Source organism: Labeo rohita, chromosome 8 (genome assembly GCF_022985175.1).
Source record: "Labeo rohita strain BAU-BD-2019 chromosome 8, IGBB_LRoh.1.0, whole genome shotgun sequence".
NCBI lineage: Eukaryota > Metazoa > Chordata > Actinopteri > Cypriniformes > Cyprinidae > Labeo > Labeo rohita.
In genome coordinates this window covers 5,030,542-5,057,525 of record NC_066876.1, presented here as the reverse complement: position 1 = coordinate 5,057,525, position 26,984 = coordinate 5,030,542, and the positions used below count along the sequence as shown (strand labels likewise).

The 26,984-nt window shown below is 33.5% G+C and overlaps 1 protein-coding gene across 1 annotated transcript in view; it reads right to left on the bottom strand.

Moving 5' to 3' along the window:
• Positions 1-26,984, bottom strand: part of bmp1a (bone morphogenetic protein 1a) — a 91,486-nt gene that overhangs the window by 57,315 nt on the left and 7,187 nt on the right. The gene's annotated exons all lie outside the window — the stretch shown is intronic.

Here is a 26,984-nt window from a genome sequence, read left to right as displayed (position 1 = left end):
CACATCACTGAGAGAAAAAGACCACATTTTTAATGCATTTTAAATGCATACATTTTCTACAAAAATATGAAACAGCACAACTGTTGTCAGCATTAATAATAATTAAAAATATTTTTTGAGCATTAAATCAGCATATTAGAATGATTTCTGAAAGATCATGTGACACTGAAGACTGGAGTAATGATGCTGAAAATTTAGCTTTGATCATAGGAATAAATTACATTTTAAAATATATTAACACGGAAGACAATTTTTTAAAATTGTAATAATATTTCACAACATTACTGTTTTTATTGTATTTCTGATCACATCAATGTAACATTGATGCTTGCTTTAGTATGAATCAATAATTTACTTCAAATAACTATAAGCCTTTTCACGTCATTCACATTATTTTTTAACGAGTGCATACATTTACCAGTATCTTCAAACAGTTAATTAAAAACAACCCCTAACAAGTTTTCAGAGTCCAGCAAGCTGATAGACACCTCATCATTTTTTAATGATCATCTACGATGCCATTTATAGCTGGGGTCATCACTCGTGCCATGATAAATAAATCATCCATCAAAAGAGAGAAGCTGATTAGCGTTCGGAAGCTAAGTGAGCAATGATGACGACGACTGTACGTCTCTAATGATCTACACAACAGGACGCTGCTGACCTACATGGGAATGGATGCGTTCGCAGAGTTTAATTAGCTCGTCAGGGACTAATTGCATCTTTAGAAGCACTGCCACTTTGATTGGGATTGAGAGAATCAACAGCATCTTCAGATTTAAGGGCAGCTGATTAACACGAGTGTGCAACGATGAATAAATGAATTAGAATTAAATGGGAGCATATTCTTCAAATTGTGGCATTTATATTTTATTTTTTCCTTAAGTGCATTTTTGAAATGCTTTCAAGCCTGAATCAGTTTGTGAGAGAACAGTAAAATAGCGCGTGAGTGTGTATACTGTGCGTTTATTATATATGTTATATATATTAGGGCTGGGTTTTACATCAGTTTCACAATTTGATTCGATTCTGATTCGCAAGCTTGTGCTTTGATACCAAATTTTCTCAAGGAAAAATAAATATCTCAACTAATGCTGTAAAATACATGAGAGTCAGTTGGTACTACATAACTATAATATTGAAGGTTAAAATCAACTGATTTGTATACAAACGCTTAAATTACACTCAATTCACATCTTTTTATACTGAGGACAACTGAGGGACTATGCAACTATTACAAAAGGTTCAAACGCTCACTGATGCTCAAGAAGGAAACATAATGCATTATGAGCCGGGGAGTGAAAACTTTCTGAATTTGAAGATCGGGGTAAATTTAACTTGTTTTGTCTTCTGGGAAACATGTAAGTATCTTCTGTAGCTTCTGAAGAGTAGTATTAAATAAATAAAAAAGGGATATACAGGCAAAATAAGAAAAATTTACACATATCTTTATTCTGTTCAAAAGTTTTCACCCCCTGTCTCTTATTGCATTGTGTTTCTTTCTGAAGCATCAGTGAGCATTTGAACCTTCTGTAATAGTTGCATATGAGTCCCTCAGTTGTCCTCAGTGTGAAAAGATGGATCTCAAAATCATACAGTCACTGTTGGAAAGGATTCAAATACACAAAAATGCTGAAAAACCAATCAATTTGTGGGACCTGAATTTTTTTTTCTGAACAACAGCAGGCAGTTTAACTGTTCAGGACAAACAAGGGACTCGTGAACAACTATTACTAAACAAAACAAAACAAAAATCATTCAGGCAACAACACAGTATTAAGAATCAAACTTTTAAACAGGATAATTTTTATAAATTCAGCTATTAATTTCTCTTGTGGACTTTTATGTGAAATAGCTTATTCAGGTCAGTACTAAATAAAAAACAACATGCATTTTGTATGATCCCTCTTATTTTGGTAAAATAATTAAAATAAATGAAATAAACAAATTAAAAAATATTTGGTAAATGTTTTACTTCAGTAGAAGAGAAGGTTTAATTCAATAATCTGGTTCAAATGTATTTGAATGTTATTTTCCCCCACAATAAATATTTTTTAAAGTGGTTTTACAGAGAACATGGCTTTAAAATCCCCAGCGAGCACAATAAAGGTGACAGTATATCTGCCAGTTACAAGACACTAAAAAAAACATGTGAAGCCTTCAAAAACACTGAATGCTTTTCCAGAACTGCTCAAGATCTGCTCTTTTCCAGAACTGCAAGATAAAAGATTACATGAACATACAAACGGGTTATGACCAAGAAGTGCGTGCCTGCTAAGTAGGTTAACCTTTATGGGTCATTCCACGAAATCAGTGCCTTTTCCACTTGGAAAAATTTTAAATTAAAATAAGTTAAATCAATATTCATGAAATGAATACACCTTAAAATAACAAGAAAGTGTATTGTGCCATCTCAGGCTATGTAATTTATTATTTTATGACTTTTTTATGACTATTTTTGTCGACCCTGTTACCAACACAAACGTTACTAGATAATATAGTTTAATAAGAACTCATGTCACTGAATGATATAAGCATTAACTTAATAATATACCGAGGGTGACCTTTAAAATGTTTGAATTTTAAACAGGCAATCTTTAAAAACAGGCCCAAACCTAGTCAATGTCAGCCCTGTTACTCACGTCAAAACCTGTTACTCTAAAAAATATCAAGTTGACAGTAACAGGTTCAACGATTTCAAACTAATTTGATAACTGCTAGCTAATAGTCAAGTTCACAAAAGCACATATTGTACACTTTGAAAGGATTTTACTTACAGATATTGATTATATTAAATGTAAGAAATAATTGTTAAAATTTTCCCTTTTAAAAATGGTAACAGGGTTGACATGAAATCAGGGGACACCAATAAAATTATTGAAATTATTATAGAAAAAATGCATACTTATGCCAAAAACATTGCTTAACAATGAGACTTTATTTAGAACAATATGCAAATGTGATTTTATATTTGATATCATTTTGCCTTCATTTTGTAAAATAAAAGTCCTGCTGAAAAAGAAAAACCATAGTGAGGGACAGGCCAAAACCTTACCCTTACCAGCATAAATGCTATTTAAATTATTTAAAATAATATTTTATTGACTTTTTTTTATGTAATGATGATGAAAGCATACATAGTATTGTTATATTTTTAAATTGCACATTTATTTGTTGTTATATTAAATCTGTTAGGGACGCAAAAGGCACAGATTTCGAGGAATAACCCTTATAAAATATTACCATGGAACAGTTTCTGCCAAAAACCATGGTAGTTAATGTTACTAATGTAAAACCATAATAAACAATACTCCCATATCCTACCCTAAGATGCTTTCACAGTCTTTCATTTAGTTTTTTGGCAAATACCAAGTTATCATTTTCAAAGCATCAACAATATCGTGTCGTATCCAAGGTACTTCAAATAATACCAGGATGCAAGTACATAAAAACACTGTATTACCATGGTACTTGTCCAAACAACCAAGGTATTACAATGGTATCACGTCTAAAAAACGTCCATCTTAGTCATAAGCACTGTTAGCCAAATACGCCGGTGCATTACATCTTGTTTGGGCAGGAAAACGCTACACATTGTTTAGTTAGCCAACACCTGGAAAGTAACACACATTCTTTAACTTAATGAGGTTTGAAAAGAAAAAAAGAAACTTTATGAGACTCGTAACACAGGCTATTTGCTTCTATATGATCAGCGCTGCTGCAGTGTATGTGTGTGTGAAAGAGAGAGAGAGAGCGAAGCCCGAGGCTAGTGTTTTTTAAAAGCCTGTGAACATTAGCATGTTTGCTGGATTTACGGTGTATTCCAGGAGGCGGTGAGTAGAGAGGAGTGTGCGAGTTAGAGAGCGCTGGATCAAAGAGGCGTCCAGCCCCTCATAACCCAGCCTGAGGCAGTAGGGCAGTGGGGCAGAGACCTGCAGCTTCCTGCACCGCACAATCAAGCCAATTATTCTTTAGTCTAACAGTCTGCTGCTGCTGGGTTGTGTCAGAGTATACTGATACTTTATTTATTGGTGTCACACACGTAACACTGTTAAGCAACTCTGAAACGGCTGTTTGCCAAGCTTACTAACAACTTGCTCTAACCCAGTTCCCAAAGACTTGGAAATATTTTGTCTGTTCACACTTAAAATGTTGTGCAATGTGACAAAAAAAACACTGAATTACTACATACAGTTCATAAAAACAGTTTGGGGGCAGTAGGATCATTTTGAAAGGAAATGAATCATTTCCTTGAAGCATTTTAGTCAGCAAGGATGCATCAAATTGCTCAAACGTGACGGTAAAGACATTTATAATGTTTGCAAATAATTTCTATTTTACATAAATGCTGTTCTTTTGAACTTTCTATTCATCAAAAAATCTGGGAAAAAAATACATCACAGTTTCCACAGATATATGAAGCAGCACAACTGTTTTCAATATTTAATAATAAACAGAAGTCTCTCTTGAGCAGCAAATCAGCATATTAGAATGATTTCAGTAAAGACTGGAGTAATGATACTAAAAATGCAGCTTTGATCATAGTAATAAATTATATTTTAAAATATATTTAAATAGTAACAAGTTATTTTAAACTGTAATAATATTTCACACTTTTAGCATTTATGTATTTTTGATCAAGTAAATACAGCCTGTGGGACATTTGTTGTGAGTTATACTTTATTTATATGTATAGTAGTTTATTTTTTTATCTGCCACAAAACTGATCAGTCAATGAATGATGTACAAAAAGGAAAAAAAAAAATATACACATACACTACCAGTCAGATGTTTTTTTGAAAAGTACAGTTTTTTGTTTTTTAAAGTCTCTTCTGCTCACCAAGCCTGCATTTATTTGATCCAAGGCACAGCAAAATCAGTAAAATTTACAAATATTTTTACTGTTTAAAATAACTGTTTTCTAATATATTTTAGAAAAAAATGTAATTTATTCCGGTGATTTCATAGCTGAATTTATAGCATCATTACTCTAGTCACATGATCCTTCAGAAATCATTCTAATAAGATGATTTGCTGTTCAAGAAACATTTTTGACTATTATTATCAATATTTAAAACAGTACAATTTTTTCAGGATTCTTTGATGAACAGAAAGACCCAAAGATAAGCATTTGTCTGAAATAAAAAGCTTTTATTAACATCATACACTATACTATTCCAAAGCTTAAAGTCAGTATATTTATTTATTTATTTATTTAGGAAAATAAATTATAGAAATTAATGCTTTTATTTAAAAAGGATGCTTTAAATTTATAAAAAGTGATATAAAGACATTTATAATGTTACAAAAGATTTCTATTTCAGATAAATGCTGTTCTTCCGAACTTACTATTCATCACAGAAACCTGAAAAAAAGTCCACTCTTCAACAAAATAATAATAATAACAATAATAATAATAATAATAATAATTGTTTTTTTTGTTTTTTGTTTTTTTTAGCAGCAAATCAGCACAATAGAATAATTTCTGAAGGATCATGTGACTGGAGTAATGATGCTAAAATTCAGCTTTGAAATCACAGGTTAAATTACATTTTAAAAAAATATTCAAATTGAAAACAGTTATTTATAGAAAATTGAAAAGAGTTATAATAGTAAAAATATTTCTATATTTTACGTTTTTCTGTGCTTTAGATCAAACAAATGCAGGCTTGGTGAGCAGAAGAGACGTCTTAAAAAACATCTTACTGTTCAAAAACTTTTGACTGGTAGTGTATAGAATAAAGAAAAAGAAATGTAGTAAAAAAAAATAGCACTATTTAAAGTAACAGTAATTTAGCGATACATAAAAAAATAAACAAATAAATATATAAAATGCAAAATGCTGAACAGTGACATCTGAGAACAGTATTGAGTCAAATGACCCAAATGACTCAATCATTTTTAATAAAGGGATTTGCTATCAGGTGGTATTTGTAACATCACATCATGCCACATTTGCAAGTTAAACCGTGCTCAACTTTGAATGACATGCTTTTCGCATTTTTACAAATCACTGTTGGTAAACCATTACAATAGTTGAGTGCAAAACAACACGACATAAAATCAACGAAGCATTTAACTAATCTGTGTTGTTACTGGTTAGAAACCTTCCTAATATGAAGATCAGAGCTGAGCTCTCTAGGTCTGCAGGCAAACTTCACTGAACTCCTGTCTAAAAACAGAACTAAAAACAGTTGACAGAGCTGAAATGACAGGGTTTTACTTCTCAAAGCACATCCACAGACAACCACAGGCCATGAGAGGCAAAGTGAACCCTTGCTGATGAAGCTCCAAAGAAAACAGCTGCGACAAGAACAGTTTGATTATATCGTAAATTGTGTTGCATTAACTGGACCATTTTTAAATTGAATGATTTAAACCAGATGATTTTCAATGACATTTGGTTCCTTTAACAAACCAAATAGGAAACAAAAAATCTTCTTACTGCAGTGTCCGCACAACAAAAATATAGCTAAAACTACATTATGACATGAAGAAATGACAAGTTAAAAAAAAAAAATAAAAATTGAATGCTGAATAAATTGTTTATTTGAAAACACTGGAAAATGCATAATTACTTTAATATAGTAATATTATTATAAATGAAATCTGAATATAATTTAAATATAATTGAAATTAATAATGTTAGACATGCTTTTAATTAACATAAAGATATATTTTCTGAAAACAACTCTTATTTTATGCAATTTTGCTTTTAAAATATCTATTTTTTTTTTAATACTAGTAAATTATTTATTTTATTTTTTTGCACTGAGGACTCTCTGTGTCTCTTACAACAGAGTCATTTTAGTAAATTTGCTTTATATGAGGCTGCGGTCTAACACTGACCAAAACAAAGGTGTAAATTCTCCCTGACAAGACCGGACAAGTTTAGAAGACGGTTCTGGAGGAACATGCCAAGACCTATAGATCCTTTTGCTAACCCTAACATCCCTCCTAAACGCACACGTATACGCACAGATAAAAGAGTGTGGATGAAAGAGAAGGAGCTGACAGCGACTGATGACGCCATTCAGCGTGGCATTAATAAATCAGGCTGTAAGAGAGTGTGATCTCCAAATGGATTCAAAGTGTGCTCTCATAAGAGCCAGCTACCAGATGTCAGTGAATACATGGAGACGCAGGCAGATGTCTTTCACTCTCTACTGTGTGAAATCATGAATAAACCCTTATCTGAGAATCACAAATGACTGTGATTGGTCCATCCTAACCAGCGTTGAGAAAAGTAACAGGTAGTAACAACATTGACATGTGCTGCTTCAGTGACGATCAAAACTATAATTCACAGATGAATCATCACACTTTAATAAGAAACTTATTGAACTGAAAGTATAAAGCACGAATACAATATTAACATATCACATATGTGAATTTATTGGAGTGAATTGTACGTTACATTTAAATAACTTATGACCCTTCAGTCAAAAGAAATTATTTGGGATGTTAAAATATTCAGAATCCTGTGGAAGCCAATTTCCAGCATAAACTGCAATTGCAATTTGTTTTTATCTCACAATTCATACTTTTTGACTCAGAAATGCTTTATTTCTCAGATTTGTGAGGTATAAATGCAAAAATCTCACTTTCTTTCTTACAATTCTGAGTTTACAACTTGCAAATTCTGTCTCCATCTGTCTCTCTGTTTCCATCAGGAATTAAAAAGAAAATTGTCACTTTTCGATTAATTGCAAGTTTATATCTTACACTTCTGAACTTTCTTCTTTGATTTGTGAGTTTACACAATTTTGTGTTTAGATCTTCTGACCTTTTTTCTCAGAACTGTGAGATACAATTTCACATTTCATATTTCAAGAAAAAAAATCAGAAATGTAAGAAAAAAAGTTGCAATTACCTTTTTATTATTATTAATATTTGAATCCAGTGGCAGAAACAAGCTTCCATATAGACTCCAGACACTTAACTTTTCTTGTCTGTCTAAAATAAAATTATATTATTTACTGACATCATATTAGGGGTCAACCGAATTTTAACCGATTATCATTGTCGATATATTTATGGTTATCGGTATCGGTCATTTTCAAAACTGTTTTGCCGATAAAATAATTTTAAAATAATTTAAAACAAAAACTAAGCAAATAATTCACATACATGATGTAGGAGTTGACCTATTTACGTTTTTTAGGGTGATGCCGATACCGATTATTACAGATAAAGTAGACAGATAACCGATATTTATGTCTGGTGTAAAAATGAATGTCAACATTATATCTCACACCTCTGACTTTTTTTCTCAGAACTGTAAGATATAAACTCTGAATTTTAGAGACGAAAAAAAAAGTGAGATAAAAAGTTGCAATTACCTTTTTATGATTATTATTATTTTAATACTATAGTGGAAACAAGCTTCCATATAGACTCCAGACACTTTACTTTTTTTGTCTGTCTAAAATAAAATTATATTATTTACTGACATCATATTAGGGGCCACCGATTATCGGCCCCAAAATTAAGCATTTTTATGGTTATCGGTATCTTCATTTTCAAAACCGATTTGGCCATAAAATCATTCAAAAGCATTTAAAGAAAGTTTTTGTCAGAGACTATTTTGTTCGTAATATTGACATTCATTTTCATTTTTACACCATATATCGGTTAAAAACATCGGTTAACAGTCCACTTGATCTGTAATAATCGGTAACAACATAGGCCCTGAAAAGCATATTTACCATGGCAGAAACAAGCTTCCATATAGACTTCAGACACTTTACTTTTCTTATCTGTCTAAAATAAAATTATATTATTTACTGACATCATATTAGGGGTCGACCGATCATCAGTGCCGATATTAAACATTTTTTATGGTTATCGGTATCAGTCATTACCAAAACCGATTTTCAAGAAAGTTTTTTTCAGAGCCCTTGTTATTCTTAATTTTAACATTCATTTTCACTTTTACACCAGACACATATATCCATTCAAAATGCTGGTTATCGGCCTACTTGATCTATAATAATCGGTATCAGCTGTAAAAAACATATATTGGTCGACCCCTACATAATATATGTGCATTTTTGAGGCTTCGAGGCTTCGTTTAGTCTATTTACTGTAACTACACATGGTGTGTGTTTCCCCACGGACCATTTACTGACCATTATTACTGACGAACAAACCGATAAACACTGGACTTATATGAGACCGTAAATTCATGGTGGTTAGTTATAATGTCCCTAAGTTAGCCATACTTTGTGAAAGACTAAGTGCCATTTCATGCTCATTCTCTCTCTGTGACACACAGAAAGTTAGAAAGTTAGTGAATATCAAACGAAGAGTGCCTCAGCATGATTACAATGTGATACTGATTTTATGCAACAGTTCATCAATAAATAAGAAGCTACTATTAAGAGACTTACATTTTAGACGGCATATTGCCTGTTTTTGCCCTATTTCGCCAAATAACCATTTTAAACAGCCACAGCACTGTTTTGCACCTTAGAGCAACAAGACAGTGTTTCGTTTGTGAATGAATCACCCGTTAAATGATTCAGTTAAATTCAGTTACTTAACAGTGACTTGCTGACGCCTACTGGCGGTTTTGATTTCACATTTAAAGTATCTTCATTTTAAAAATACATGTAAATCAGTATTCAGTATTCAATGTTTTGTTTAAAATAACAAAATATTATTTATGCATTTGTAACTGAAAGTTAAGTGCATACATGTCCCTCCGAGCTGAATTAAATACTGTGTAAATAGGCCTACATCTAAATGCCTCAATTTCTTGACTTATGCCTGTTTTAGGTTGTAATGTTTACCTTTTTCTAAAGTAATGTGAAATTGATTTTTTATATATATATATATATTTTTTTTTTATTAATATATTTGTATTTGCATTTTGAATGTAATTTGGCAAATCAATGCATTAAATGGGTTTAGTTTTCATGGTTATTAATGTATGCAATTTCAGCAATGAAAATGTTATTTTTCAAAAAAGGGAACAAATTGTTTATTTTAAGAGACCTATCTTATTTTCTCTTGTATATTTAGTATTGCTCTTCAATAAAAATAAAAAAAAAGACTTCTTATCCGATTACTCGATTAATCGATGGAATAATCGGTAGAATACTCGATTACTAAAATAATCGATAGCTACAGCCCTAGAATTTATATATACATCATATAATAAGAGTATTCAAGTGCATAGGGTATATAAAGCAACCCAAAACAATCTAATGTGAAAAAGCCCCTTTACTGCCACGACTGAAAACCCAAACAAACAGTTGCTAGGCCACCAGCTTGTGTCTGATCTCACAACCTGGACTCCAAAGGCACCAACAGCATCAGTGCCAGCGCCGCAGTCTCAGGGGAGAGCGCCAGCGACACATGGCACAAACAGACAGGCCGATCGCTCTCCTGCAGTCCGCTAGAGATCCTGAATTCAGCCTCCTGAGGTAGGGATGCAATCCTCCGTATCTCTACAAGCCCCTTAATCTAGCGTGTAATTGTGCTCCATCAGATGCCAAGACCAGCGAGAATAAGCGCGCAAACGGCAGCCCAGCCTCCCTCCTTTCATTTCTCCGTCCAGTTGTTGCGCCGACGCTTTTTATCCGCATTTCCTCAAGGGATTCTCGTTTTAATCCTCTCTGTCTTTCCAGCTCGAAATCCTCACCGATGAAATCCCAATCCTCATGCTTTCTACACACCGAAATGAAAAAGAGCTTATCGGAGCGCAAGGCCTAGACAGAGACGGAATCTCATCACGCAGGGCCTAAAAGGCTTCACGTTACAAATCTGAAGCACAATGGCTGTGAACTAATGAACCTCGGTGAACGCACCAAAAGAGGATCTATAAATGACATTGAGAAAAGACGGGACGTATTTGATGAAGTGGAATAAAGGAGTGTGGTGGCAGATTGGGGTTTGCTGCTGGTCTGTATCCAGACACATTTATTACAGAGACGCACAACAGCTGCAGCACAACCTCAGAAGCCACTGCGTGCTCTTGATTTAACGTTTCAGCCTAAAAAAAGATGATGAGGAAGAATTCATCCATGTGACTGACCATTTGTAGGGCTCAAACTACTGGACTTCATCAGGATATGCAAGCTTTTTAGCCTTTGATGGTGCACTCAGTGATTTTGTGTTTACGTTGAGCTGGTTGATATGACAATCATCTTTGACTATCCACCTTTTTATTTAAGGTGGAAGTAAGCCTATGGCTGAATCAGATCTTAAAAGTTAATTAGATTAAATTACAAATTTTTAATGATTACATATTATTTACACAACACCAATAAATCATGTATAATTTATTGATTCTTCCTAATTCCTCCGTTCCTTTCTGAAATAGTCTACGGCTGACATACATTCAGAAAGTCTTCCAGTTTTTGTGAAGATTCGCACAAAGACCAGTCACTAGTCAGGTGGCTACACAGAATTTGACCACTGATTTACAAAAATCATTTCAGGTTTAAGAAGTGTTTCAGTATTGCATCAATTGCTGATGAACACAATCATTTTTATGTGAATTATCACTTAGTAGGTTATTTATTCCTGTTTTACTATGTCTTTAGAAGGCTTTTGTCTTTCATTACATTTCATTACACATTAAAATGCATTAATACATTATATTTCTTATTAACATGTAATGCAGGGATTTATCTGATCTTCTTTCATCTTATATATTTACTTGAAGTTCCCCTGAGATTTTAAAATAAATATTTGATTAATCAAGTATCATATTTGCATGTTTACAGTTCTCTGATGTGGGTTAATGGTCACATGACATGCAGCTAACCACATAAAGTTTTTATTTTGATTTTATTTTAACGTCATTTTTATGATTTAATTAATTATTAGTTTTCATTAAACTCACAAACTCCAGTTTGGGAAACACTGATGCAATGTAAAGTTTAATGCATTTTATGTTAATTACAACAAATGAAATATATTTATAAGATTATCCTTTTTAAATCAGTGGGATAAACAAGTTAGGTCAAAGTATTCAAACAGTAACCAAAAAGTAGTCTGATTATATTACCTAAAATATGACCTTGGAAACACACAAAACCAGTCATAGAAGATTTATAAACCATCTCAAGGCTGAATAAATAAGCTTTCCATTGATGTTTGGTTTGTAAGGACAGGACAATATTTGGTCGAGATACAAATATTTGAAAATCTGGAATAAAAAAAATAATAATAATAATAATAAAAAACTAAAAATCAAATATTGAGAAAATCCCCTTTAAAGTTGTCCAAATTAATTTCTTAGCAATGCATAATACTAATCAAAACTTAAGTTTTGATATATTTATGGTAGAAAATGTACAAAATATCTTCATGGAACACGATCTTTACTTAATATCCTAATGATTTTTGGAATAAAAGAAAAACCGATAACTCTGACTCATACAATGCATTTTTGGTTATTGCTACAAATATACTTATGCTACTTAGGACTAGTTTGGTGGTCCAGGGTCATAAATATGTAATGTAATGGATTACGTTACTAACTACAATCTTTGTCATGTCATTTTGAATCAGTAATAGACTACAGTTTGTAATCTATCCATCTCAACATCTCCAACACAAATGTATAAAGATTGTGGCCTTGTCCACAATAATATGTTTTTCGTTTGAAAACGCATCTTATTTTCTGCATTTTGGCCATCCGTCCACACTGAGACAATGTTTTTGTCAGGGAAAAAGGAGCGGATACATTTTAAAATGCCGGTTTTGCATTGTAGTGTGGACTCTGAAAACATAGGCTTTTGAAAATGATGACGCCTGTTTAGTCATGTGACGCACATTCTACCAATAGACATCTATGTTTATACTGGTAATTGTGGCTGTTATGCACTATTCACGTTCACAATGTTGCTAAAGATATTTACTTTGTACACTCTTCATATCACAGTCTTGCAAAAAGGACAAAACATTACTCGTGATCGCTGTTCGTGGCAAAACATGAGTGCAGTTGTATTTTAGATCATACATACAGTCACCCTTATGAAAGTTAATCATGGTTTTATTATAAAAGTGTTACCATTACCATTTGCATAACCATAGTTTTATCCATTAAACTATGGTTTGTGTAGCAAGACCATGGTTAATTTGTGGTTACCATAGTTTAACTATAGTAACCATGTTTTTTTATTTTATTTGTAGTAAAACCACAGTTAATTTTGAGGGCAGGAGTGAGTTCCATCTGTATCAACTGAGTGAGCTTTTTGGAGGCTGAACGCATGTGCAGTAAAGCAAATTCAACGTTTTCAGACATTTCAGTGTGGATGAGAAACTTTTGGAAAATGCTTGAAAATGCTGTACGCTGTATAATCCATTGTATTTGGATTAATGTAGACAAAATTATGTCTATTGTGGAAATGCTCGGTGCTACAGAACAAGACAAACTAAATCACTCTCATTATTATCAACAGATACACTCTTTTATACTTATGCTGAACAGCTACAACAGCTTCTTTATTTTGTCTCTCACACTGTAATAAATTACAAACACTGTGTGAATTTACTGCTGTGTATGTTTAGTCCTTACATGTTTAAATGACTGTCCATGGTGTTAAAGGCATATCATGATGTTACTAGTGCATAAACCGGATTTTTACATGCCTAAACTTAAAAACTTGAGTACACTGAAAAGAAGAAAAAAAAAAAAAGGTGGTGTGAGATTTACTTTAAAACAATTTTCACTCAGTAACTGCAATTAAATTTTACAACTAATTACAAAAAAATGGCACTTAACAATGTTAAATTAAATTTATTTGCAAATCTTCTTTTACTTTTTTTACTTTTTTTTTCCCTTTGCAGTTATTTATGAAATTTCCCCCCAGTTTCACAGACAAGGCTTTAGCCTAGTCCTAGACTAAAATGTAAGTCTGAGCTGTTTTAGCTGAAAGAAACTTGCACTCACTGATCTTAAAATAAATCAGTACCTTAGTTTTATCTCAAGATGCACATCGGTAATGTTTTTTCTAGGGCACGTTTATAAAAATTACCAAACTGAATTAACACCTAATCCTGCCTTAGGCTAAGCCCTGTCTATGAAACTGGGCCTTAAAATTTCTGAATGAAAATAATTTTAAAGGTAAATCCTATCAGTGTATAACTGTGCCAGTAACTGAATATAGTTAAAATGCATGGCTCTAAAACAACTGCAGTTGCAATTTTAATATGCATTTTTTCCATTTTTTCGTATTTGTCATGCTTTCCTATCAAAATGCTTGATACTGATGCGAAAACGCAGAAAAACGAACCTGATCTGAACTTTGTTATGACAGACTAAAATTTCGAAGACAGTCTGTAAACGTGATTGACACAAGGTGAGGTTGTATTTATTTTTTTAACGTGAGAAAATTTTGGACTCAGTGTGCAATGACCTTTAAAAAGTTGGTGTAGGATTTACTTTAAAATAATTTTCACTAATTAAATGTGAAATTTTCTACTGGTATTTTTTTTTGTAAAACATACCACAATAACAACAAAAAATTACAACTTAAAATAATCACTTTTTAATGTTTTTTTCTTTCATAATTATGTTTGAAATTTACCATTTCTGAATGAAAATCGCTGAAATTTAACCAATCCCTATTTAGGATTTTTACATGCTTAAACTGAAAAGGCTGATGTAAGATTTACTTTTTTTCTTTATAATTATTTGTGAAATGTACCATTTAAAATCTTACCATTTTTTTCAATGTATAACTGCACCAATAACACAATACAGATCAAATTCTTGGCTCTAAAGTAATTGCATTTGTTGATGCTGAGATAATCACTGAAATTTAAACTAAAAACATCAGCACTACAGGCTGAAAGATGATGCAAATTAGTGGTTGTCTGTCTCTACGGAGTATGATGGAAAAAACACAATTCATAACAGCAAATTAGATTTACCCAAAATTGCTGAAAGCAACAGCAAAGAACATTTATTTTACAAAACATATTTACTCAGACTCCACAAAGACATTTATCCACTGACAAGGCTATTAGTAGATCTTGAATTGACCTAAGGGCTTGTAACAATAGACCAGAAAAGTTATTGCCAGTGAAGTCAAAATGGCACATCAGTCTATCACTAAAACTGACACTCATGAAGCTTATTTCACTCATTTAAGATCTCAAAATGTGCCAGGCCTTTTAATCATAGTCTCCAGCACACAACTCAGTGTCTGTCTGGGGTAATCTGTGCCATTATGACTGTCAATCACACCCTCCACCACCCATGAAGAGAGATCTGCTGTTGAGACGGAGAGTAAAAGCAATTAAAAGAGAACAACAGAAGCTGTCCCGTAGATGGATTCGGTTTAAACGCCTAGATTTGATACTTTTAATGGGATCTGTAATTGTGGTCCAGCTGGGTAAACCATTCTCGCTCATGCGTTTTTCATTGCCTGGCCTCTCTCGACAATCACCTTGGCTCCAAACGCATCAGCACTTTCATTAACAAAAGCCAGGTTGGCACCCGCTTCACCTGGACTGGTTTCTATTCAGAGCCCCGAGGGGATCACATGTGAGGTCTAGACAGGTCTTAAAGTTACCACCCACAATATCACAGATTTCAGCCCTTCAGCCTCTTTTAGGTAAACGGTGGGAACGTCTGGCCCTTGGGTTGTAAGCCAGACCCACGTTAGACTACAAGCCTGCTGCGCATGAGAATAGCTGTCGTCCTACTACTGTCACACGCTACTACTGAAATGTAAACGCACTATTCACATTCATCAGGACCTCGGCTATTAAGCAGGTCTGAGTTCATGATCCCAGTTTCAGTTAATGTCATCTGTAGGTGTAAAATCAAGCAGTATAAGCAATATATTAAGCAATATATATATTTATATTTATAAATAATAAATAATATTATTCTATATACTTTTGTGGTGAACTGTGACCTGGACATGGACTGGTGAGATTTATCCAGATAGTCAAATGTCCAGAGAAATGTTGTTGATTTAGCATGTCGAGGAAATATTTACAAGTCTGTACAAATCCAATAATAAACTTTCCCTGGAGGCAATGGCATCTCTTTTCTCGTAAGACAAACACATTTCTTCTGTGGACGGACGCAGATGGTGCTCAGCGTTCGTGTCAGGACTGCGGGGATGAGGGAGTCTCGTAAACACCGCAGCCCCTTCACTCGTCTCTCCTGTAAAAACACTTCCAGCTGTTCTTCTTTAGCAAATGCTTACCTTGACATTTCCTGACACTGCAATTTGGGTATCAGGCGACAGAAGCCCACGCGGCTACCGCTTTTGAAGGGGCCTAATCACAGTCTGCATCCCAGACCAGACTCCAGCCACGGACTGGGGAATGGGCTTTATGTGCCGCCTTCAGGGATTGTCAGAGGGAGACCGGCGATGAAGAAAGTGCGATAGAAGGGGGCGACTGCTTTCAGACGGCTAGACTCTCAGACGGCCCTTGGGAATGATCGTTCACTTCTGAAGGCACATGACCAAAGAGATGCCAGCCGTTTGGAAAACAAACAGGTCGTTCATAGCACTCACGGTCGTTCTTGATCCATTCATAAATTTAAGATCAACAAGAAGTTAACTTTAGATTTTTGGTTTAATGCATCCTTGATTGTTTTCAACAATGATAATAATAAGAAATGTTTTTTGAACAGCAATTCAGCATATAAGAATGATTTCTGAAGGATCATGTGACACTGAAAACTAAAGAAAATTCAGCTTTGCATCACAGGAAATTACATTTTAAAACATTAAAATAGAAACAGATAATAGAAATAGCTGTTTATTTCATAATATAAAATAAATGTTTTTGTTTACATAATACATATGTGTGTGTACTATGTATAATATGTATATATAAATACACACACAGTGTATATATTTTGAAAATATTTACATGTATTTTTATTTACATTCATATAATTCATATTATATATAAATATATTTAATATATGAACATCATATTTTTCTTATATTTTTATACATGTGTGTGTGTGTGTGTGTGTGTGTGTATGTGTTTATATATACATAATAAATATACACAGTACACACACATATATTATGTAAACAAAAACTTTTATTTTTAATTGCGATTAATCATTTGACAGCACTAAGTAGTGTATAAATTTATTTTGGACTGATAAGGAAAAGCAAGTTTACCTTTTTCTTGCCAGTTCTGAGTTTTTACTGAGAGATTAAATATATATATATATTGTTTGTTTGTTTGCTTGTTTATAAACCTGATAAATGAACATTTTTACTAAATTATTACTTATTAGTCACCCAAAACCCAAAGTTGCTACAACCCTACAAACTGCTTGCTTATTTATGGACTTATTTATTTATTTATAAACCTGATACATTAACAGTTTTACTAAATTTATTTTTATTATTTGTTTGTTTGTTTGTTTATAAACATGATAAATAAACAGTTTTACTAAATTATTAGTTATTAGTCACCCAATACCCAATACCGTAGTGTTGCTACAACCCTACAAGCTGCTAACATGTACGTATGTACGTATGTATGTATGTATGTATGTATTTATTTATTTATTTATTTATTTATTTAAAAATATGTGTGGAAATTTACTTTGAAACTGTAGCTGGCCAAGTTACAAGCAAATTTCAAAGTTAAATTAGGATTTTACTAAATTACTAAATATATTACTAAATATTGTTTATTTTTAGGTATACCCAAAATCTACTTATACCAATGGAAAAACAACAACAACAACAACAACTATGTAACATGCAAACTGTGCGTCTAAAATACAGTTTGAGAAACAAAAATGACATAAGAACATTATTCTTTTGGTCTTTTAAGTAAATATTTGGATAAGGTTTCAGCATTTTCACCAGGTTGGGCCTGTTCGACTGCACGTGCACAATTAAACACATACAGACGTGTGTGTGTGTGTGTGTGTGTCTGTGTTAAATGGAAACAGTTGCTGTAGGGAAGCGGGGGTCAGAACAGTGGCTGCGGCCTGTCTAACCATAACAAACCAATTACTGCCTACAAAGAGCTATTGATCTGACCATCGGCCAAACTGCCCTCGTTTTACACACCAATATTAATGACACCTGATGAGTGGTAAGAGCAACTAATGTCGGGGTATGCAACCAATTTTTGCACAAATTTTCCTTTTCATTGTATACGTTAGCTGCATTGTTTTGATCTGAGATTTGAATGTGTGAATAATGGTTCCTCTAAGCATCCAAACACTTAACCACACATTGCATTTGCATTTTTAAACCTGTGTAGCCTTAATACTCTACAAACAGTCAAATGCAAGTAAAAAGCATCTGACGTTGACTGAACTGACTGAAGGTCACACTATTTTTTTTACTCTGCTAGAATGACAGGATAAATTATTCAGAGCTACTTAAAAGTGGCAGAGGTGTCGCTAGCATAGTGAGCAAACCAACACTCGCTTTTCATGGTCAGTTTGCGCTCTCATTATTGTGGCTAATTAGGTGTGAACGAGATGATTGGACAAAGAACTCCTGAGGTTTTTGTGATCGTTTCACACCAACAGCAAAGCAAGTTGTTCCCTCTAATGCATCACGCAAGGCTCATCTTTATTTAGAAGACAATGCACACACTCTTGTGAGGCTAATTAGATGAAACCTTCAGAGAATGTGGACAGACAAACTTCATAGACAGGAGCCACCAGAAACCAAGTGTCGTGGAAAGTTACTTTGAAACGAGCTAGCCAAGCTACAAGCTACCTAGTAGTTGTTGTAGTTGATGGCTACCACAGTTACAAATGCTAATTTGAAAGTTGTTAACAAAATGTTTCTAACTACACTAAAGCCGTTTAAGTGGTAATATCTTTTAAATACATCATTTAACTTAAAAACTTGTGTGGAAAGCCACTCTGAAACTGTAGCTAGCCAAGCTACAAGCTCATTTTACAAAGTTAAATTAGAAGATGCAGATTTGACAGCTTCAATATATTTAGAAAGTTTGCTATCATATTACAATTTTGTCTTTTTTTCTCACAAATGCAAGTTTGTATCTCACAGTTCTGACTTTTTTCCCCTTGCAGTAATATTTTTTTAATATATATAAATTCGCAATTGCATGTTATAAAGTCAGAATTGCGAGAAATAAAGTCGCAATTCTATAAACTCATAACTGTGACTTTTTTCTCAGAATTGCATGACAAACTCACAATTCTAAAAAATAAACTCGAAATTCTATAAACTCACAATTGTGACTTTTCCTTGGAATTGCGAATTTGTAACCAAGTTTGACAATAAACTTGCAATTCTGAGAAATAAAGTCGTAATTCTGAGAAATAAAGTCCAAATTCTAAGAAATAAGGTCACAATTCTGAGAAATAAAGTCCAAATTCTGAGAAATAAACTTACAATTCTGAGAAATAAAGTAAAAATTCTGAAAAGATAAAGTTGCAATTTTCAGAAATAATCTCGCAATTCTGAGAAATAAAGTCAAAATTCTAAGAAATAAAGTTGCAATTCTAAGAAATAAAGTCCAAATTCTGAGAAATAAACTTGCAATTCTGAAAAATAAAGTTACAATTCTAAGAAATAAAGTCAAAATCCTGAGAAATAAACTCGTAATTCTGAGAAATAGTCAAAATTCTGAGAAATAAAGTCAAAATTCTAAGAAATAAAGTCACAATTCTAAGAAATAAAATGTGCAATTCTATGAAATAGTCAAAATTCTAAGAAATAAACTCGCAATTCTAAGAAATAAAGTCACAATACTGAGAGAAAAAAAAAGTCACAATTCTAAGAAATAAACTTGCTATTCTAAGAAATAAAATTCTCAATTTTGACTTTGTAACTGTCAATAGTGAGTTTGCATCATGCAATTGTACGGAAAAAAGTCAAAATTGTGAAATTTAAACTCACAATTGTGACTTTCCCAGAATTACAAGTTTATATCTCGCAATTGTGACTTTTTTTTCTCTGAATTGAAAGTTTATATCGTACAATTTTAACTTTATAACTCACAATTGCGAGTTTGTATCACAAAAAGTCTGAACTGTGAGATTATAGTCGCAATAATCTTTTTTTTTTTTTTTTATAGTTTTATAGTTGTAGAAACAGGCTTCAATAATAAAGACCACCCTTAAAAACAAACAAGCAAAAAACCCGACTTAAACCAGGCTAAGCTGTTTGTCTGCTTTTAACTGGTTTTCTTTTGACCACATCTTTAGCTGGTCAAGCTGGTCTTAACTGGGCAGGCTGGGAGACCAGCTACATCCAGCTTAAACCAGCTAAAACCAGTCAACCAGCTTAGGCTGGTTTTAGCTGATTTCGTTTCAGTGCGGCAGTATTTACCTCAATTTAACTACAGAGTAAAATTCTAAAACCATACTAAGAGGCCATTTACACTGAACATGTTATGGCATTCCCTTGCATTTCCATTGTTTTTCTGTATAAACAATAGTTCAGCCAAAAATGTGCTGAGAATTTACTTACCATCAGACCATCCAAAATGCACTGTAGTGAAGTCAAGCATCATTTACAAGTAAAAACCAGTCCAAAACAGTTCTAAACAAATATGTGGATGGATTTTAATGTGAAGGAACAACAATGGATGGATTGTCTTTTTTACTGGAAGAAGCATTATTATGGATTATGAACTCATATTTTGTCCAGTAGCTACTGTTTAAACTTAAAATCTCTTATTGATGGATTTGTTTCTTAAAAAAACAAGCAGCTTTTCACTTCATAAGATGTTAAGTAATGGACTGGAGTGGTGTGGATTACTTGTGGATTATTGTGATGTTTTTATCAGCCATCACCAATTACTGCAAAGGGTTCATTGGTGAGCAAGTGATGCAATGCTACATTTCTCCAAATCTGTTCTGATGCAGAAACAAACTCATCTACATCTACACATGGCCTTAGGCTGAGTACAATTTGTTACAGCACTGGACAGATCCTAATAGCAGAAACTGTAGAAATGAAGAGCTTATTACAGTAGACGACAATGGTAGCATACTGTAATGTTTGCACGTAACAGCACGAATGTGTGGGAAGATATCTGCCTGGCAAGGAGAAAAAAAAAAATTCTCTAGAGTAAATCTCCAGCTGAGAGCTGAAATTTGCCAAAACCAAAATAAAAGTTGACCTTTGACCCCTTGTTACAGAATGCCAATGAACACACAACGAAATCCTCTTACCGCACATACAACACCCACATCAGCGAAACGCTCTCAAGCCTGCTTAAACACTTCCCTGAGGAACACATGCCTTACTCTTCAGATCACTTCATTACTCACTGCCTGCTCACATCAGCGTGGCTCACAAAGCACTCTTCACACATATATAAACATCCGTACATGCTCTCTCACTCCATATACACACATGCTGAAGACATCGACAGGGCTCACAATGTTTGTTAGATCCTGCTGTGTCATTACTTGAACAAATGGAGTGCAATGCCGGAGGTGGCGAACAGGCTCGTACTAGTGAATTATGCAAAAAGCGTCTTGAGACTCAAGGTTTTATCTCTTTCACATTCTCTGCTCATTTACTTTGGATGATAATGGGAAGAGTAAGTGCTTATTGGGTAATTAATACAAAACTATACTAAAAGCCAAATAACTGGACACACAGTTCTTGCCATGAGGAACAAAAGGTTCTTTAGATTATATAAATATTCTTCAGACTAAGAAAAAAAAAAGTTTTGAGACTTTTGAGAACTTGTTACGGAAACATTCTTTTTTAGAACTCAAAATTGTTCTATTTAAACCCAAAAAGGTTACTTTTGGAGCCTTTATTTTTAAGAGTGTATCTGACTAGATTACACTACCAGTCAAAGGTAGTCTGAGATTTTTAATGTTTTTTTGTTTTTTTTTTTTAAAGAAGTGTCTTCTGCTCACCAAGCCTGCATTTATTTGATCCAAAGTACAGCAAAAAAAAAAACAGTAATTAAAAAAAAAAAAAAAAAAATTACTATTTCAAATAACTGTTTTCTATTTGAAAATATTTTAAAATTTATTCCTGTGATTTCAAATCTGAATATTTAGCATCATTACTCCAGGTCACATGATCCTTCAGAAATCATTTTAATATTCTGATTTGCTGCTCAAAAAACATTTATTATTTTTATTATGTTGAAAACAGATTTTTTTCAGGTTTCTTCGAACAGCATTTATCTGAAATAGAAATCTTTTGTAACATTATAAATGTCTTTATCATCACTTTTGATTAATTTAAAGCATCCCTGTTAAATAAAAGTAGTAAATTCTACAAAAATAAATAAATCTTTGATCAGAGGAATAAATTACATTTTAAAATATATTCACATAGAAAGCAGTTATTTTAAATAGTAAAATATTTCACAATATTACTGCTTTTGCTGTATTTTAGCTGTATAAATGGCAGGCTTGGTGAGCAGAAGAGACTTCTTTAAACTCTGTTCAAAAACTTTTGACTGGTAGTGTATGTTTGTCATGTTCTAAAAAATTATGTCCAGAAAAAAAAGTCCAGAAAAAAACTTCAATAATATTTATAACTCAAACACTGATAAATAAAAAAGGAAAGAAGTTATATTAGTAAATGTAAAAATTATATACATTTTGGCTATAAACAATATTCTGAAATTAAAAAAAAGAACAATCAAAGAACTTTTTACAATAACATTTCAGATGTGCACTATTTCTAGGACACTGATCATGTGACTTTGTACAGACGTCAGATGTTCTTGATTACACTGAAGCACATGATGCTCTTTTTGGATCATTACCAAATCACGCTGGAGAACATGATCATCTGGTTTTACACAAACAATTGGAGCTCATGCAGCTTTAGTGCTTCTGTTATGAAATAAATATTTCCACTGAAACCGTTACACTGTTAAGATAAATTATTATTCTCCTAAAACTTTAAAAAGAGTGCCAAATAGATGCCTTTAATAAACCAGAGGACACAGACTTTTGGACCTCACTGTACTTGGCAGAGGTTGTTTTTGCTGCCAGGCAATGGATTTAGATTGTTATAACTCATTGAGCAGAAAGCAGCATACTAGGCAAAAGAGAAAAGAAACAGGAAGTTACTTCCTGACATGAAAACCAGTATCACAACATATAGTTTCTTAGAATGGCAGATGTATGAAAACCAGATGTCCTCCTCCTCCTCCACATGATTCTTCCACGCTCTTCTTACCTCTCTTGACCTCCGCTTATCTGAGTCGAATGTACAAACTCAAGCTGTGTGCTGTTAACATTCAGCTGACAGCCTGCTAGCTGCTAGCATGGCTTAAATCCTGAAGATCTGACAAATAAAAATCAGCAACATTCATGTTATCTTCACTGTGTTTTTGTTCTTATTGAAGCTTGATGGCATTACTGTAACTGAATGAAAAACGACCTTTAAAATGTTGTCTTTTGTGCTCCAAGTACGAAAGAAAGTGGAAGAGGTTCGTAACAACATAAGTGTAAAAAATCGAGACAGAATGTTTATATTTTGGTGAACTGTCCCTTTAACTACATTTGTTTCCAGCAGCTTAGCTGTTTTTTTTTTGTTGTTTTTTTTTAAATGTTACAGCTTTTCCAGCAACAAGTAGCAGAGTAGTGTGACAAAGATTATAGCCTGTCACGCATTGTATATTACATTATACTGCAGAGCATTACAACCCAGCAACCTGAGGCAATAATCAAACGCCATCTTCTAGAAGATTCCTCTCTGTCTCATTAGCATTGGGTATAGTTTTCTGTTTTTTTACACATTTCATACTAAAATATAGGTTTACTCTCAGACCATCCAAGATGGAGAAGAGTTTGTTTCATCATGGGAAAAGATTGGGAGAAATTTAGATCACTTGCTCACCAATGGATCTTCTGCGGTTAATGGGTGCCGTCAGAATGACAGTCCAAACAGCTGATAAAAACATCAGTTATCCACAAGTAATCCATATCTTAAGCAGAGAAAATCTTCTTGTTTGTAAGACACAAACCCATCATTAAGACATTTTTTTTAACTTCAAACCATTGTTTCTGGCTCAAATAACAGTCCTTGATCCACAATATTGCTTGAAAAAGTGAAAAGGTCATCTTGTCTGAATCAGGAGGGAAATATGCAGAGATAAGGCATTGTTTACAATCTAAAACATTACTGAAATATTTCAGTAGATTTTGTTGTGAAAGAATGACAGAAGATGTACTTTTTCACTGGAGGAAGCATTATTATGACTCATACTTTAGCTGGAAACAACTTTATGCAACATTGTGCAACTTCATTATGCTTCATTATGTCTTTTATTAGCTGCTTAGACTGAAATTAGATAACTAAATTTAAGTTGTCTTGTCTTGTCTGTTTTTATCAGATGAAATTTAGATCACTTGCTCACCAATGGATCCTCTGCAGTGAATAGGTGCCGTCAGAATGAGAGTCCAAACAGCTGATAAAAACATCAGAGTAAACGATATGCTATGCAGAGAAAACCTCCTTGTTTAAGGCATTTTTTAAAAACTTCAAACCATTGTTTCTGGTTAAAACAAGAGTCAATGATCCATAAAATTGCTTAAAAAAATCGTCTTGTCTAAATCAGGAGAGAAATATGCATAAATCAAGTATTGTTTACAATCTAAAACACTACTAAACAAATATTTCAGTAGATTTTGATGTGAAAGAATGACAGATTATTATTATGACATTATTGTGGATTGTTTCTTACAAACACGCAGCTTTTTCCACGTCACAAGATGTTAATTGATGGAATGGATTGGTGTGCATTACTTGTGGATTATTGTGATGTTTTTATCAGCTGTGTGGCATGAAATTTAGATCACTTGCTCACCAATAGATCCTCTGCAGTGAATGGGTGCCGTCAGAATGAGAGTCGAAAGAGCTGATAAAAACATGACAATAATTCACAAGTAATTAACATCTTACGCAGAGGAAAGCTGTTCGCTTGTAAGAAACAACCCCATCATTAAGACATTTTTTTTTTTTTTTTTTAACTACAAACCATTGTTTGGCTGTTTCTGGCTAAAATAAGAGTCCATAATCCATAATATTGCTTTCTCAAGTCAAAAAGTCATCTTGTCTGAATCAGGAGAGAAATACGCAAAGATAAAGCATTATTTAGAGTCTAAAACACTTCTAAACAAACAATTCAGTAGATTTTTATGTGAAAGAATGACAGAAGATGGTATTTTTCACTGGAGGAAGTATTACTATGACTAAAGGACTCATGTTTTAGCTGGAAGCAACTGTTTGAAGTTAAAAATGAATTCATTATGACTTTGCTTTTTACAAACATGCAGCTTTTTCACTTCACAAGATGTTAATTGATGGACTGGAGTGGTGTGGATTGCCTGTGGATTAAAGTAATGTTTTTAATCGGCTGTTTGGACTCTGACGGCACCCATTCACTCAAGTGGATTAATTGGTGATGAAATGCTAAATTTCTCCAAATCAATTCCCATGAAAAAACAAATGTATCTACATCTTTTTAAAATCATTTGTAGGTTGATTTTCTCAAAAAAGTAAACAATGTGGCCCTGATGTGCTTTCAAAACATTGAGTATCCTAACCAGCCTGGCACAGTAACACCAATTTAGCCAATGACGTGAGTTTGGGGCGGGACTATCTGTTGGCCAACCAATTAAAACGCAGGGACCCTCACTTGATAGTCATTATTTTAGCAATTTCATTTGTTAACATCACTGGCCCAGAAATTATACTCTTGACCTTTAAATGTAGTTATAGCTTTAACAGTATCACACACCAGGGAGTGAAATGTAACTGTGCAGGTCTCAGATCAGTTTTAACCTTCATCATTTAAAAAAAAAAGTGTCAGAAATGGGTTCAGACGTGCAGCGGGGTGATGTATGGTTCACACTTTAGCTGCCAGAGGGGTCTGAATGCACCGCAGTCACATCAGCTGGCAGACAGACGCAGAAACCCACAGGACCGGGCCGTGCTGGCATGCACTGAATGACCTACAGTCTGCAGGCACACTCACCTCACCTCATCTCACTCTCCTATATCTAGCCCTCATTTTCTGTGATCCTCATCCAGGAGGAAAGAGAGGAAACCTTTGGCCCGGTTACAGTTCCAAACGTCCATTGCACAACAGCACACACGGGCTCAATGCAGCCAGGAAACAACAGCACTTTGAGAGTTGAGGTGAATCCTGAAGCTTATGGAAATGAGGTCTTACAAATTAAACTTTTTCATTTGTTGTCCTGAGGCTGGATTATGGAAATAATGTTGACAGACAAACGTTATGCAACGCAGCTCTCCAATCCCTTCAGGAAAAAGACACCGCAGTTGGAGAGGCGTACAGTAATTGTGCGTGACTGCTTCTCATTCATTTTTCATTCCATAAACGGGACAATTTATCTAGATGAATGCGCCCGAAAGTTCCCGGGAGGGTTTTTAGGTTAGAAATACAGCCTTATATTTTTAAGCAGACAACTTCACTATTTAAGTTCCTGAGATTCCTATAATACTGAGAGAGATTTTCCTTACAATCAGGCCAAGTACATTTGTCACGGAGTTCTGTAAAAAGCCATAATTAAGACCCAATGTTTTAGCTGAGATTAGTGGGTTTCTAAATTGTCATCACAAAGCACTTTGAATCTTTTACCAAATGCAAAAAAAAGGAAAGAAAGAAAGAAAGAAAAAGAAAGAAAGAAAGGCATGGATCAAAAATGATTTCACTTAAGGAAATATTCAAGGCTACTTCTGGTACTTCTGGCATAATGTTACTTAAGCAAATGAAGACAATTTCCAATTTTCTAAAATAAAATAAAAAAAAAAAAAAAAAAAAAAAATCTGGGTTATAGTGAGGCACTTGCAATGTAAGTAAATGTGGCCGATCTATAAATCCTAAAATACTCACTGCTTCAACAGCTGCCACAAGATTTTAAACACTGTTGATTTTCACATTTGACTTCAGTGTGCCAAATCATACTTCATAACCATTTATATCCAGTTTGTACAGTTTTGCTGCCATGAAACCCTAAAAGGGCATAAAAAGTACAACTTTACAGCTCAAATAATACACATTTTAACAAAACAATGAATGTA